Source organism: Chinchilla lanigera, unplaced genomic scaffold, assembly GCF_000276665.1.
Source record: "Chinchilla lanigera isolate Chin_1 unplaced genomic scaffold, ChiLan1.0 scaffold00022, whole genome shotgun sequence".
NCBI classification, from domain to species: Eukaryota; Metazoa; Chordata; class Mammalia; order Rodentia; family Chinchillidae; genus Chinchilla; species Chinchilla lanigera.
The window spans coordinates 10,078,051-10,089,405 of record NW_004955423.1 but is presented as its reverse complement, the minus strand read 5'-3'; the positions used below and the strand labels follow the sequence as shown (position 1 = coordinate 10,089,405).

The window sequence follows — 11,355 nt, the reverse complement described above, 5'->3', positions numbered from 1 at the left end:
AGACCTAAAATGTCCACACGGGGCTCATGTGTTCAGAGGCAGAGCTCCAGGGGCTACCAAGCAACAAAGCTCACTTCATCATAACCTGGGGGTGGGCTGGGGATTTAGCTCAGCGGCAAAAGCGCCTGCCTGGCAAGTGCAAGGTCGTGAGTTCGGTTCCCGGTACCGGAGAAAAACCAAAAAAATTAAAAAATAAAAATAAAAAAAATAAACAACTCAGTATGTGATATTTTGTTATGGAATCTCTAGAAACTAGCACATATACACACACATTCATACGCATACACGTGTATAGTATGTAATATATAGACACATATACACAGTGTAGATGTAAATATATGTATGTCAGGAGCCCTTAAGATAAAGTTAAATTTTCTACTAACTACTAAATAATATTTAATGTTGGGGGCTGGGGCTTTAGCTCAGCAGCAAAGTGCTTGCCTGACAAGCCCAAGGTTGTGAGTTCAATTCCTGGTACTGGAAGAAAAACAAAAAAACAAAACAAAACAAATAATATTTAATGTTTTCCGCATGAGGAGTTTGCATTAGGTTGGCTATTAAGCACTGCGCTTGATTTTTTTCACGTGCAATTTTCCTACAACTTCTGAGGCTTTCTGGTGTTAGTGTGTAAGCAAAGAGAATCGGGCTCAAACTCAGACACACTGGCTCTGTCTCTTATTTTCAGTAATATGACTTTGGGTGATTTGCTTAGGCTTTCTAAGCCTGTGCTCCTTTATTTTCCAACTTCAACTAACATTTCTGGAGTATCTACTGGAGGTTAGATCGTATCAATTACCTGTGCATAAACCATTTCTATTCATAAAATGTGACAACAATGCAACCTAGCAGGGTTGCGGTGATGATCAAGTGGGATGATACATAGGCAAGGGCTCTTTGCAAAATGCACAGATTCATACAAATACTAGGGTGTGTCATTTTTCTGTTTTCTACATCAGTGCCTCCAAATGATAAAACTGTAATTTTGACCTTAGAAACAACTGCTTATCTAGTTTTATGCTCTAGCTCAATGATCCAGAGGTAATCTAAGAGTTATACTAATCTTCTCCAAGCTTAGTTTTAAAACTGTAGCTTCCACATTAAATAAACAAGTAAACTTCATAAATTTAAGGTTTTCCATCATCCAGCTCAACCTATTTTTCCAACTCCCCTGTTGCAGCTCGGTTTTTAGCAAAATGAAATAACTCATCATCTTCCTATTTAAATCCAGGATTTTACTTCCTAGGTCCTACGTCGGGGACTCCTTTCTCTGGTCTTGATAATTAATGAAACATGCAGAGAATTGAGCACACAGCCTGGAACGTAGTATTTCCTCAATAAATAGAAGTTATTATTGTTTTTACTACTCTTGTTATGATCACCATCATCGCTGCCAGCCTCACTGATTCTACTGAAATATTTCTGCCACTATAAATTCCACAAGTTAAACACAATTTCACCCTCCCCTGTATGCTGATTGCGCTATATCCTAACCTCTTTTGAAAGCTTCAGTGGCTTTCTGTAATATGCAGAAGTTACATATCCCTTTATCTAGAGTATACCTGTTGGACACCTACTTTGTGGTGGAACCTGGGTTGGAAAGATTGGTTTGGATAAGCTAGATCTTCTCTATAGCAGCTTTCAGTCTATTGGGAGAGACATGAATCAAGCATCACCGTGTCTCACCTGGATTATATGGAAGCCTCCAAACTGGTCTCTCTTCTAGGTTTACACCTCAGCACAGCACCTAGGGTGAGTTTTCTAAAATACACATCAGATCATATTAGTTCTTTTTTAAAACTATGCCATAGAGGCCCATATTACTTAAAGATTTTGTTTGCAATGACCCATAAGACCCTATGTCACCTGGCTACTTGATACTGTCCTGATTTTGCCTTTTTTTTTTTGGTTTTTCTCCGGTACCAGGAACCGAACTCATGACTTTGCGCTTGCCAGGCAAATGCTTTGCTGTTGAGCTAAATCCCCAGCCCCTTGATTTTGCCTTTTACTACAGCATTTCCTTGGTTATTCTGCTCCAGTCACAATGGCCTATTTACTATTCAACACCCTCTCTGGTCACTCCCTCTGGTTCGAATGCTGTCCACCAGACATCTGCCTGGCAAACTCCCTTGCCTGTTATATCTTCGCTCAAATATTACTTTCTCAGTGACACCTGACCTGCTTATACTAACTGAGTACCCAGACAACTTCAGCTTGCCTTACTTTATTTCTTTCTTACCTATGGCTGTCCTGTTCTAATGACTGTATGACTTCCTTACTGTGTTATTAATTACTGGACTCCATTCTAGTTCTATGGTGGAAAAGAGTGTTGTCATTCACTGATATATCCACAGACCTAGGACAGTACTTGAAGCAAAGTAAGGCCTCAAGATTTAACTTCCTGGTTTTTTAAAAAAAATTTCATTAGTGCATATTTACAGTACATAATGATCACATTTAGTATGGGGAGTTCGCACATGTACATAACACATCTTACTTATCTTTCCGTCCCATCCCCTTCCCCTCCTGCTCTCTCAGTCCCTTTCCATTTTGCAAAATTTCAATCTCTCTAGCATCCTAATTTTTTGTACCTTTCAAGTAACCCATGCAGCCTTGTACAGCTAGGAGTTGCTGAACAAATACTTGTCATTGAATCACTTTTAATTTCTGTAAATTATATTTCTAGTGTTTCAAAAGGATTTCATTGTTCTACGATCCATTTTACCTTTTTAAATTTCTAGTTGTATATATTTCATTTTTATTTTATTTTATTTTTTTCTCTTTTTGAGACAGGGTCTCCCTATGCAGTTCAGGCTGATCTTGAGTGCCCATTGTAGCCCAGGCTGGTCTCAAACTCGCAACAATTCTCCTGCCTCAGCCTCTGGAGTGCTGGGATTACAGACATGCACCACCACTCCCAGCATAGTTGTATATATTTCAGATACATTATGTGCATATTTACATACACATGTACATTATATGTATACACATATACTTCAAAAAAAGTTAAATTTCAGCACTTTAGGTTTCATTTTGCAAATATTTGAGTTTTAAAAAAAGCTTTTGCTGGCTAGGGATATAGCTCAGCAACACAGCATCTACCTGGCAAGCTCAAGGTCCTGAGTTAGATTCCCGCTGCAAAAAAAGAAAAACTTTTGCTTTTAAATTTTAGAAAAGTCATCAAACTACACACTAACTTCATATTTTCAGCCCTTTTTTAAAAAGTTAGACATCGACATACATAGTGGGTATTTGTAGGTGGCAATATAACATTTTTAAAAATATATTGCAGAGGAAAACTCAGCTCAACTCAGCAAATAATTAATGAATGTCTACTATCTGAAATATTTGAACAGGTTTTATTAAGATGGAAAAAAACACTTCTGCTCTAAAGTTTATTATAACATCCTGAGTGACATAACATTACAGACTCCTCACTAAAAAGTAAGACAAATTTAAGAGGCAGCAGAAAGCTACAAAGCAGTATGGGTGAATTGCCGAATTATGAACAGCTGAAAAAATTCATCTTTCTGCATTCCACCAAAACCCTTGCTCTGTTCAAGCTTCCTGAGTAAATAGGATGACATTCAATTAACAAGAAATTTAATTAATCAGATGCCTTGCTCTGTAAACTTGCCCACCAACAAAGGATTTAGTCTTCTTCCATTCTTTTGTGCATCTTTGCTCTTGGAGTATTGTGGAAGGCAATATATGTCATAATTGAAGCTAGATTTACAGTTGATCACAGTTATTACTAAGTTGACCCGCTCTTTTCTCCCACCCCATCCCCACCTTGATGGATTGCAACAGGGGCTGCTCTGAGCTCCTTTGTAAGAACTCCCGTTCAGGATGACTGATTGACAAGTGGAGCTTTTTCTCTTTCTGAAGGAAAAGAAATTTCCAGGGTCATGCTCCTGTATTTGCAAAGAGCTTTAAAAGCTCCAGAGAGTAAAAAAAAAAAAAAGTCAAAATTGACTTCTTGCTGATGATCAGGAACTTCATGACAGGAAAAAGGGGAAGACGAAGAAGATTGAGGCTGTGATGCAGAATGTCAGGATGACGATTACAAAACAGGTCTCTAGGGTAAATGGGAAGTGAGATACTCAACTAGAACTGCAGTCATTAGATGAGACTACAGAAGCTGACAAAATTCAACTCCAATCAAAACTGGACCTGCAATAGCAACCTGCCAGGAGAGAAGGGTGACATTGTACTTAGGGACGGCTTTCTTCAAGAAAGACACAATGCACATTCAGGTTTCTGAGGGTTTACTGTTCCTTCCATACTATACTATGTGTGTCCCGCTACATGTTTCAGCTCTCCCAGAAAAAAAATCATACTTCTAATACTCATATTCATCTGCCGACAAACTATGTCTATATTCTAATACCCATCTTGATTTATTCATAAGGGTCTGCAAAATTCATGCTTTAGTGAGGAAATGTTTTAGCTCTTTATATCTCTTGGTCATTTTAAAAGCTGAATGACTAAAAGGTGGGAATTTCAAGTTCCATTCACTTCTGGAGCAAAGAAAGAATTCTATACACTTCAGATCTTCATTTCTGACAACAAAGTCCTGGATTTTTAAAGAGAGATATTTTTATCCTCAGAAAATAATCTTCTTTAGAAAAAAAAAAGGCTGAAAAAAACTAGTTATATTGGTATGTGTTTAAGCCTTTATATTGAGAAGGGAGATTATTAGCATAGCGGTTTGAGAAAATAAGTAGGATTCCTGTTTAATGAAACCCATTTTCATTATTGCTCGGCTTCGTGACTTGATAGCCAAAGACAGGAAAAGAACAGAAGCTCGTGTGAGTAGTGGGGCTGTTTGAGAGCCTGAGAGAAATGACCTGATTACTCAGAAATCACAGAGCGACAAAGTGAGAAGCAGGTGGATCATGTGGAAGGACACATGGGCCTGGAAGTTCTGATAAAGGTCTTTGAGGGGTCGGCATGAAAACGGGATCAACTCCCACGGGGTTGAACCATACACAGTGCTTTTCTGACCCATACTGCTGATTACACTTCAAAATATCATCATTCAATTGTCCTTTGAATAATTTTTATCACCAACACACATGACTTGTTCACCCGTGAGAATGAAAACTGTTACACTGCATGCTGTAAGATTGCTAGGAATTCATTTCACCTTGGAAAATTTCTAGTTTTACAATCAGAGCTTGACAACAAAAAACTACGTTTGTTTATCTTTGCACAAAGAAAGCACCAGATGCGTAGGAATCATGAATTGTTAATGAGAATGCAAATAGGAATTTTAAAGGGGGACATTTACTTATCAGTGTACATTTAAGGGGTAGCCTTTAGCCAAGGATGCAAAGCTTGGGGGTAAGATCTGCTCATCCCTCAAAAAGGACACTTCAAATTATCACAGCCCTGTCGGTCCAGCTATAAAAGAGGAGTAAATACACATTTCACATTTGACAGAGGAATATTAAAAGGTTTAATTCAATAATTGATGCCAAGGGCACTGAGTTTTTGGGTAAATGAGGTTATATAAATGGGAAGTATCATAAACTTTCACACCCATATATCATTAATGATCCCCCAATTGTCAAGCAAGATCTGTACAGAAGTATTTTCCCCATAAATCATTTTCTGAACATAAAGTTAAAAACCCCGGTGCCCTGAAAAACATCAAGAAGATCCACACTATATAATTAGCCAAGAAAGGAGCTGTGCTAGTCACTCCTCTAATACCAGCACTGTCACCCAGCCTTTAAAAACATTCAATAAAGTCATCCTATTGTTTACAAATCAGACGCAAACCCAAATACTGCAAGGTTAGCCTGTTCTTCAAATAGCTACACTTCTGGCATAATTTCACAGCAAACTGGAAATGCAGACATTCAAAAGCTTTGCCTGTTGTCGCTAATCTTCCCACTCCAAATTATGCTGCTGCTTCTGTATTTTCTGCTACATTTGCTCTTTTTCAGGTGGAGCTGACAATTCTAAGGTCATCCTGGGTCCTCAATGGCAAGCTGACAGTAGGACATGGCTGTTTGAGTCAAGTTATTAATAAGTGAACCCATGGAGAGCCTTTTCATTAGCGAATGTATCCTTTAAAGCATCACCTCCACAACTTACTCATTGTTCTTTGCCCAGCCTGGCCCCTGCCTTGAAGCCTTAAAAATAAAGAAACCGTGCTGGCCTGGTGAAGGGCTGGGACCAGCTAATTAGTGGCCTCCTCTCTGCATATTCTCTTCTCTCTCTCTAAGGCACAGAAAAAGAGAATCTCCCTCCACACCACAACTATAATTATGAATGAACTTGTTTCAGGGAATGGGAAGGGACAGGATAGAAGATAATGAATGACAAGACCAGAAAAGTAAAATCAGGGATCCAGGGAACGGCTCCTCAAGTCGAGGATCTCAGAACTCAGCAACCATAGTGTTGGTATGTTTTGGTTGCTCTTCTAAATTGACATTGGAAGGGCTGGGGATTTAGCTCAGTGGCACAGCACCTGCCTGGCAAGCATGAGGTTGTGAGTTCGATTCCTGGTACCGGGGAAAATAGATAAATAAATAAATTGACACTGGAGTTGAGCATCCCTGGATATAAGCTTATTTCTACCAGTAACAATCTCTGTGAACGAAGGCAAGATTTTTGTGGTCTCTGAACTCCACTTTGTATTTGTAAAATAGGAATAACCAGGATATTGTAAAATGGAGATAATCTAAATATCTATCTAAAGTGAGATTAAAAAAACCACAAAGCACTCACAGTAAATGTCTATCTGCTACAATTAGCTTCGAAATTTCACATCAACGTCCCTACAATGCCTCAAACATTTCTTCTCCAGGAAGTGTACTGGAATAACCGATATCCTCCTAGTGTCTTCATTTTCAGAGTGAATTCAGGTTCTAAACTTTGTGATCTTCAGACTCCTTTTCATCACATGTATTATCTGTATTGTGTCATTTTCAATAGGGTAAGTCCTTGAAGACAAATGAAAAGAAAGTCATAGCTTTTCAGGATGACTTATCAAACATGTCACCTTGGCCACAGAACTAAGCCAAGCTGATTGGAAATGAGGTACATAGAGAGAAACTAGACCTATGAAGTCATTTATTTATTCATTCAACACACACACACACACACACACACACACACACACAAGAACTTACTATATGCCTTACACGATGGTTAGAGTGGTAAACACATATAGATTTATTACATTTGTGGTAAGTACTAGTACTGAGTCCTAGTCTTGAGACCATGGGAGATTTACTAGCTCATAGGGAGCTGTTGCTACAATTAAGGATGCATAATAAACATCTCTGAAAATTATTGCCATTCAACAACAAGCACTTTCTAATCTCACTCAAGTTTTGTGATTTGCTTCAGACTCCGGGTTGCCTAGGCTTGGCTACAGGCTTCAGATCGGATGTGTTCTCTACAGTGAGTCTCATTACAGTCCCCAGAGTAAAAGTGCAGCAACTACCTAGGAGTTCCCCCCCGCCCCATGATAAGCAGAAAAGCATATTTAGTGTTTTTGCTCAAGTCATATTTCCTAACATTCCAATGGGTTAGGCAAGTCACTTAACCAGGTCAAATATCAGTAGGATGGGAAATGTGCCCCACCTGCTCCAGTTATTTGCAAAGTAGCATGGCAGAGGGAATAAGTGAAAGACAGAGAGGAGTCATTTAACAACTTCAAGTGACAATTATGGTAAAACATGAAGGAGAAACCAGCATTAACCCTACAGAGGAGAAATTAGTAGGACTAACCTGCGTTAGTTGTTCTCTTGCTTGAGAAAATTTAGAGGATTATTCCAGGTGATATTTTCTAAGACTCTAACAGTAGCTACTTTTCCTTTCTAACATCTCTGCCACATTCCTTGAGATGATGCACAAGATACCCCAATAGTTTATGAGGTGTATTGAGGTGCTTTTTCTAGTTAGTCATAAAGAGAATTCTTAATGCCTTAAAAATCTATATAAGATAATATGGATATGTGTTACAAATGGGAGCACTTATTCTCCTTAATTGAAATGTATGAGTACTGAGGAACAAGGGTAGAAGTAGGATTTGTCTATCTATCACTGTGACAAATGGGCAGTTTATCGCCTTGCATTTGCTCAGCACTGCAGTAAAAGGGTGTAAGTTCAGAAAAATCTATTTCCCACAGAGCAATTATCAATTTTAATATTAAATTTTAAAATGATTTTTAATTTATCAACTGCTCCCTGAATTCAGGGTTGGAACTGTCAGATCTCTGCCTTGGATATTAGGCTGATGATGGGTCATATTCAAAGTCCATAGATAATGAACATTTTGTAAATCTGTAATGCAGTTCTTTTTTTCTCATTGTGAGTTAATTGATCTTTGTGCCATTAGGGAGACCATCAACTGCTCTCTGTTTCTCTGTCTTCTTCACTTCTTTTTGGTTCAAATGCAAAGCCAAGCATCCCAAAATAAAACCCAATTTTAATTAAAGCTGCCCTAGTCCCTGGAAAAGCGATATCCTCCTGCTTCACTGAGACTTTGAAAGTTTTCTGCTTTGATGCTGTGTTGAAAAAGCAATAAAACAGAGGTGAGAGGCTTTAAAGTGAGAGGTCGAGAAAGTATTGGTCTCCTTTTGCCCTTCACTCTGGTGACAGTAGAACTTCTCTTTGGTCTGTAGTTCAGAGTCCGGGAGAAAATTTGCATTCAGTAAAACCACACACCAAAGTCAGCTCATGTTCACCAAATCTCATACATGGAAAGCTAAGGCCGCCACCAAGACCAAAGTGCACTGCATGGCCTAGACTTGACACAAGGGATTCAAAGACTTTTGAGGAATCCAGGCAAAGGATGCGTAATAGCGCATTTTAGCTAACACAATATAATTTTTCCCCAATGCTTAGTACTCAAGATCCTAAAATCTTAAGATAGTACTTTCCTAGCCAGTTCTAAAATGGTATTTTCCTCTCTAGGATTAAGGTGATACTTTCTATCCAGGTCTAAGATGGTTCTTTTAGTCAACTATATAAAACATATATAATAAAATGATTGAAATTCTCTTCACTAATCAGATGAAGTGACTGAGAAACTCATATACTATATTAATTCCTAGTCATTTACATAAATTCTGAAAATCTGAATGCGCTGTGGTATCTTTTTCCATCATCCAGAATTGCTCTAATATCTGCAAAAGTCCATCATACAGTAGAAGAAGTAATTAGAGGACTGTCGTCAAGATTAGTGAGTACGAAGGTAAGCTCCTTATACTGGTTATCTTCTCTGGCAAAATATTCTTATCATTTTATATGGAAATGAAAACATCCAGCTATACAACAATGGCTACAATTTTCTCCCCAACCTAATGGAATCAGAGAGCCCTAAAGTTCTATAAGGTTTAGACAAGCATCTGCTAATAGTCACTGCCTTGTTGCAGACACTTTGCATAATGTCTTGCACGTGAGAAGTATCCAAATATGGTATTACACAAATGAATAGATAAATATTTAAGTGCTTAAAAGGGTAGGTACATAAATGACTGCAATGCTCATCCAAGACTGTTTAATAACACAAAATAACCCACATCAGAAGAAAGGAGAGGAAACTTGCTTATCTTGTAAAAGGTGTGTTGTTTTTCCCCAAAGGAAAAATTTTAAGGCCACTTTTTTCCCCTAGGGAAGCAAAGATCAATGCCAGCAGCCCAGCAGTCCCCAGAAGCCCCACAGTGTGCGCAGACCTGACGGAGGAGGGAAAATTGAGGTGAGGAAATAGATTTCACTTGTGAGCTTTAAAGTGGTTATTATAAGCAATAGGGAAGAAGTAATTATTTTTAAATGATAAGCAGTACCTGGACAATGTGACAATCTTCTATTTAAATGTAACTTTGTGAAAGGTGGCTATTTGGTGGGTACGCTTCTATCACTCTGGATGTCTTGAGCCTGTTAATGTAAAAAATATTTTAAAAGTCAAACTGAATCAGGCAGTAAGCTACTGGTTGCAGTTTCCTTTTCCTAAGAAGCATAATGGAAGAATCTCTTTGCTCTCCTCAGAAAACAGCACCTTTTATAAAAAGTGTAGAGTGTGTCTGCAAGACACTTTGTGCAGAATTGAAGAACGAAGCCTCTTCAGCATCAAGGCATTGGTGGGATGATTTCACTGGAGTTGACTTCTGTTTTCTTTTTGACAATGTGAAATCTCTTCAACCACAGAAAGAGAAATAAGGAAGACAGGACATCCCATACAGGGCTCTAGCAGTCCCAGCAGTTAAAATCTGGCCAGATCTCCAGATTTGTCCCTGAGCCTGCCTTCTTCTAGATATTTTGCATCTACCCTTCCTCATCCCTGTATCTCTCCTGCTCATGAGTTTACTTCAGCACCTAGTTCACAGAACTCCTCAAAGACAAAGGGAAAAAACACTTCTTGCTGTACCTCTTTCCGGTACTGCTACCCTTGGCACCAATTATAGCAAACTGCTCTAGGAGACAGACCACTGAGCAGTCTCCCTGATCAGCCAACCTGAAGCAATGAGAGAGGAGTGCCAACTACAGAACAGGTTTAGCCGACAAATGAAAAATTGGGTACATATCTTCTTTAAACCTGCTGAGGCTTATTTACCAGAATCTTGGTCTCCAAGAAAGAATCCACTTTGGGCTTTGTAAAGCACGATGACCTTTCAGTACCAACCAGTTGGAGTTATTTAACGTGGAAGAAGAATTGGCTGTAAGAAGTCACCAGGGGGCTGCAATGATATCTCACCATCCACAGCACAACCAAAGATCCAAAAGAGACATTCAGTAGACACGGGCTCTGATAATTGGTGATAAGTGGCCTCAGAAGTAGATACTAACTCTTCAAATAAAGCCCATTGTAACTAAGGGTGAACAGGGAATCCAGTGCTCCACACAAAACATCACATGGCACTGTCCAGAGAGCACTGATATTCTGAGAAATGAGTAGAAGTTCTCATATATGTTTTGAAGTAACTCACTAGTGTATATAAACAATTAGTCTGCCCTTTCTTTCCACATCCTCATATTCACATCAACTTCAAATGAAAAACACTTGAAAAACACAAATTATATCTGTACTAAACGTGGACAGGTATTATTTTTTTATCATTGCTTCCTAACAATGCAGTATAAAAGTTATTTGCATAGTATTTACATTGAATTAGGTATTATAAGGAATCTAGATATGATTGAAAGTATACAGGAGGATCTGTGCAGGTTTTATGCAAATACTATAACATTTTATATAAGCAAGAGCCTTGAGCATCTAAGGATATTTGTATCCACGGGTCCTAGAACCCATCCCCCACAGATACTATATCTGTATTACTGTATGCATCTGCACATTTATATTTTTTCACATCTGCAGTGCCTAAGACTTACCATTTT

General features: G+C 38.5%; 1 long non-coding RNA gene across 1 annotated transcript in view; it reads right to left on the bottom strand.

Moving 5' to 3' along the window:
- LOC106148519 overlaps positions 1-11,355 on the bottom strand; it is a 30,757-nt gene that overhangs the window by 2,025 nt on the left and 17,377 nt on the right. The window contains exon 3 of the long non-coding RNA XR_001234050.1: positions 1,684-1,758. This is a non-coding gene — a long non-coding RNA (uncharacterized LOC106148519). The remainder of the gene's footprint in view (positions 1-1,683; positions 1,759-11,355) is intronic.